Source organism: Citrus clementina, unplaced genomic scaffold, assembly GCF_000493195.1.
Source record: "Citrus clementina cultivar Clemenules unplaced genomic scaffold, Citrus_clementina_v1.0 scaffold_9, whole genome shotgun sequence".
Lineage (NCBI taxonomy): Eukaryota > Viridiplantae > Streptophyta > Magnoliopsida > Sapindales > Rutaceae > Citrus > Citrus x clementina.
In genome coordinates, this window is record NW_006261964.1 from 6594252 (window position 1) to 6599584 (window position 5333).

The following is a 5333-nucleotide window of genomic DNA, read 5'->3' on the forward strand; positions in this document are numbered from 1 at the left end:
GAATATATATTAAATAAAAGTCACAAAAATTACTTTTGTATCAAATGTAAATGTCAAAAAATCAAGTATAAGTTACAAAAAAAATAAACAAGTAAATTTAAAAAAGATTTGAAATTAATAAAATTTCAAACTTTAGACATTTAACAAACAAGTGCAAAGTCAAGTAACCTAGATAGTTTTTGTTGGGATAAAGTGTTCAAAGCAATATTTAGAGTACAAATAATTCTACTCAAATAATAATGAAAGTAGCTATATGCTTATCTGTATTTCAAAAATCAGGGAAAGTTGAGACAATCAATTAGGAAGCATTTTTTCTATTTAAATAGATTGAAATCAGAATATAAGAAATTGAATATTTTGATTGAGTTTTTTCAATAAATAATTAGGGAGTTATTTTCCATTAAATTGATTAAAATAAGGCATTGATGCATTTTTCTATTCTTAGTGAGAAAGGCATTGTCCTTTCAAATTATATAAACTTTAGTAATTAGGCTCTTATGCGACAGAGCAAATGATTTACCGTTAGTTGATTAATGGTTGTTTTTTTCCAAAAGGGGTTCATGACTAGTTGATTAATGATTAAATGGAGAATATAGACTAGAATATGGACGAGAAGGAGAGAATGAGAAAATGAAATTATCATGATACTTACAAATAAACTGTAAATTAAAAGACAAAAGAGAGAAATGGTGCACAAGTTGTAACATAATTTTATCCATAAATCTCCCCAGCAGGATGTGGCAATTGAAGTTAAAGATGATGCATGAAATTTCGTCTTTAGATTTACGAATGTGCCTATTACATTAATGGAGCTTGCTAACATACTGTAAGTTACAGCTCACTCACAAATTTAGTTGTAGATCCCACAGAGACCCACAACCAAACACTATTCATGTGAACAGCCAAATACTATTCATGTGAGGGTTGGTAGCCCTCTCCTAATATATAATATATTGGTCTTTCGATGAAAAATGTCAATTATCTCTACAGACAAAAAGCTGTATTTCCGACCAAAATATTTGGAGGGCATTGTTTGCCTTGATAATAAGCACTTTGTTCAAGAGCATAAAGGAGTTGTCAGAAAATTATTAAAAAAATAATAAAGTTTTGGGTAATTTACCTTTGATAACATTGAATTTGTGGTAGGAAATATAATACTAAATTAAAGTAAAATTTTTAAACTCCCCAAAAAAAATCATCTTTAAATTCTGAGTTACAGCCTTGGTTGTTGTATTTACTAAGTCCTTTTGTTTTTAAAATAAATCCTATAAATATAAAAAAATTATAAATAAAATATTATTTGTTCATACAAAAGTACCAAAGCCAGTTAAAATTAAGCCCAACCCTTTCGTTGTAAATAAAGCCCATAAATTCAATAAGACATTTTAATTTATACAAATTAATTAAAAGAAAATTCAAAAGAACAAAGGGGAGACGCTACTCTTCATCCCGGCGTCTGCCGCTCTCTCACTTTCAGTATCTCGTTCGCGTAGAAGCACCTCAAGGTAAACTTACTTCTCAGAATTCTTAGCTGGAAAATTTTTAATTCCTTTTAGCTTTTCCTATACTTTCTCCAATCCATCTCCCTCTTCATGATTTTGCTTTAACTTCATAAATTTTCTAGGGTTTTAGAGTTGTAGATTCACAATTTTATGCATCTTCCGTGTCTTTCCGAGTCAAATCATCAATTCTTTGTAGGCATCTCTTGATCTAGATTCGATACCTGTAATTTTCGTTCATCTTTCGATTGTTTTGCTTTCGTTTCATGCATTTCAATTTTATTAAAGTCTTACTTTCTAGGCTTTAATGACTTGAATTTCACCAAGTCCCTTAAAATTTAATAGGTAATTACTTGATTCGTTAACATGATTCTGTAATTAAGTTGTCTTTGTGATAACTCTGGTGCAGTTAATGTGTAATTAATTTAGGATTAATGAGTGTATTAAGCAAGGATTTAGCATTCAGACTAAAGTCTTTAAGCTTTTCAAAGGGTTTTTTTTCCCCCCCTTCAATTAGCCTAATATAATAGTATCAGTATTTTTCTTGATTTAGGAGCATAGAGTGCACAACCATGCTTGTTTGGTTAATCGAGTTTTCACCTATTTGCTTTATTTGATTAAAACATCTTAATATGATTGGAAAATACTATTGTAGAAAGTCAATTTTCTTTAGGTATTGAAGATAATGTTTAGGAACATTCAAAGGAAATCCAGGGGTATTATATCGTGGCTTGATTAGATATTTCAAAAGTGGGGAAAAGAGTACAGCAAGATGTAATTGAACTACTGTACTTGCATCTTGCAATTGGATTTTTTATCTATCTGAGTTTCTTTTACCATATCTTATCTTCAGTTATTCTCATTTTGTCATCTGTGTTTCTTGGTTGTGTAATTGTGTTTAGGATGCCAAAGTTTTATAAAATGGGAATATTGTGAGAGCACCTCCGAATAGAGTTGCAGGTATTTGACAGTATATTCGAATCAGGTTGTAGGATCTCTGGAGCTGGGGGCTGATGCTTCCAAGCTTTCTCAATACAAGCTTTGCAGGTGTCACCTTCTAATAAAGTTGTAGTCATATACGTAACTATGGTGTCTACTTGCTTTGCAAAGTTCTAATATATATATATATATATGCTGCTCCACATTTGAATATCAAGTGGCATTATTTGATTTGAGTCTAGGGGTTTCTTATGCATATTACTCTTGAATATCAAGTGGTATTCGTCAAAACAAATTTGTTAGTTATGATAATTGACGCTGTTGATATTTATGCTTTGCATATATTATTGAATTATTATATCATTTGCTCTTCAGCTGGCAGCGAGTTTGCATAAGAAAAATTATTTTTAAAGTTTCAAAGATTCAAAAATACTTATACCTTCTGACAAAGCAAAACTTTGTTTGTAGAAGGAGAAATGAAACATTAGTATTCATTCACTTCTTCATCCTCTCTCTCGTTTTTGGGCAGCTTAGTTTGTATTTTATATTGAGACCATTGACATTGGCATTCCTAATTCTTTGCATATATTCTTGAATTATTATATCATCTTGGAAATCTAATATCTGCATAATTTTACAACTTGAATTTTTCGTGACTTATTTTCTATTGATAGGATTCATTTTCTCATTTATTCATTGATCATATCTTAATTGAAAGCCTATGACTTGTAGATTCAATGAAACCCATTTAGGCAGCCGATGGTGGTGGAAGACAGTGCTCTATTTCTTTTTTGCTTTTCAAATTGCTTCTATTTGGGATGTGAAGTGGTTCGTATAGCAATATACATCTGCTTGAAAATTGTTTGCTGCCTCCTCTAAGTGTACATGTCAGTCCCTTGAATCTAAAGAGTATGCAATTCAGGTAATAACTTTGAGAAAAAGATGGGTCATTTAGATGCAATTGTTGCATACTGATTGTTTATATTCATGATTGTGTAATAGTTTTTGAAGAAGGAAGTGAAGAAGTTGAAAAGAATAATGAACCTTGAGCTTGGAAAGTCAAGTGCATGAGACAAATTATTAATTTTCATTCTACATTGAAGCTTTTTTTAAAATAATTTTTTCACCTTTTTTGATAATTTTTTTTTCCACTTTCAAAATCTATAGAAACTGACCATAATAGGGTTTTGTTACTGATAGATCAGATTTATTGCAAGAGCGTAAATCTTCTGATGGTGCTGTTGCATTTTTTTACAACTTGTATGGGGGACTTATGTCCAAATTTATAGGTTAGTAAATATTTGCTAATTTAGGGCCTTAGTCTTGCTGGTGACTCCAAATATAGCATATTTGCTTATGTACACAGAGTATTGCACTTATGATTATTATCCTTTGCTGAAGTCTCATATTTTGTTAGGCTTCTTAAGCAGATATTGGTTATAGTACTTATGCTTAGTTTTATACAAAGTGATTGTTCAAATATAATATAGAATTTTTTGTTATACCTGTTACTCATTTGATAATTTAATGGTTAAAAAGTTTTTCGTTCATGTAGGATACTGCTTTGTAGGACGAAAATGATGATGGGGGTGGAGAAGATGATTTTGTGTACACATATGGGATGATTTTAGTTTTATAGAGTATTGCACTTGTGATTAAGTGGAAGATGCTTGTGAAATTCAAGACACGAGATCATTTTGTGTACACATATGGGATTCTTGGCCCCCCCCCCCCCCCCCCCCCCCCCCAAACAAAAAAAAAAAACCAAAAAATATATATACTATTAAAATTGATCTGTTGTCGTACTTCTTATTGGTGGATGTGATTTCTATCAATCTTTGAAATTAAAGAAGGTACATTTAATGTATTTTGTGTGTCACTATCACTATTTTGTTGATTATGTTGCATTGGTAATACAATTATTCCAAAAAAAAAAGTTTTGGAATAATAATATTAAATAAATAAATTATGTGGGCCATTGAAGAAAAAAAGAAGTATCTTGTAATTCTTTAGGTTAAATTATGGTTGGAATAGTAATGTTTCCGAGGGTAGTTAAGGCCATTTCCAAAGGCAAAACTTGGTTGAACTTATTACGGGTGGGCATATCCGGTTTGGTTCGGGCTCCGAACCGAACCAAAACCGATCGGGTCTTAAGAGTGGGAACCAAAATCGAAACGAACCAATTCGGTTCTTATATTTGGTTCGATTCGGTTCTTAAATTCAGTTCGATTCGGTTTAGATTTTTCAACTAGTCACGAAAGGGGCGGAGGGGGCGTGGAAAAAAATTAGGTTCCTAATTTTATCAACTTAAAAAAATTAGGTTCCTAATTATATCAACTTCCCAGTGTCTCTTTATATGCTTCAACTGATGTTTCTTCTCCACAACGCACCAAACTCCCTTCCAAACTAACTTCAAATAATGTCATATGTTAACAAATATGCTTCAATCAGTGTCTTTTCGGAATATTCCACATTAATTATCAACTTTGAACACTTAATTACAATCAGAATTAAGGAGACTTGATGTTCCACTTGTCCAACATGGAAAACTTATGACATTTAGAATACTTTCTATTATTCAAACAATCGAATAACTTAATAAACAGACACGGCCCCTACAAAAGAAAGCAACTTTTTTCTACCATTTACAACGCTTAGTTTCTTTATCAAAATATTGGCAACAAAGTTGCTCATAATTCTATTTACACAGCCTAAGTCAGCCCATATTCAACTAATTATATAATTTACACCCAAAAATAATACCCGTTATAACAATAAGGCCAAAACCAAAGTCATAAAAAACATGCATCAAATCTAGGAACTAAACGACGGCGTCACCGTGCTTGAGGGGAGGGGCTGTGCTAGGAAGCCATGCACGCGAGGAAGAGAGGATTT

General features: G+C 31.7%; 1 long non-coding RNA gene across 3 annotated transcripts; it reads left to right on the forward strand.

Annotated features, from left to right (window-relative positions):
* The first annotated feature begins 1411 nt into the window (after positions 1–1411).
* Positions 1412–4165, forward strand: LOC112101205. 3 transcript variants are annotated; one of them, XR_002907316.1, is made up of 3 exons: positions 1412–1505; positions 2402–3360; positions 3994–4165. It is a non-coding gene; the product is annotated as an uncharacterized LOC112101205 (long non-coding RNA). The 3 variants fall into 3 exon arrangements; XR_002907317.1 differs by lacking the exon at positions 3994–4165 and adding an exon at positions 3441–3987; XR_002907314.1 differs by lacking the exon at positions 3994–4165 and having other exon boundaries at positions 2402–2546; positions 3171–3987.
* The last annotated feature ends 1168 nt before the right edge of the window (positions 4166–5333 follow it).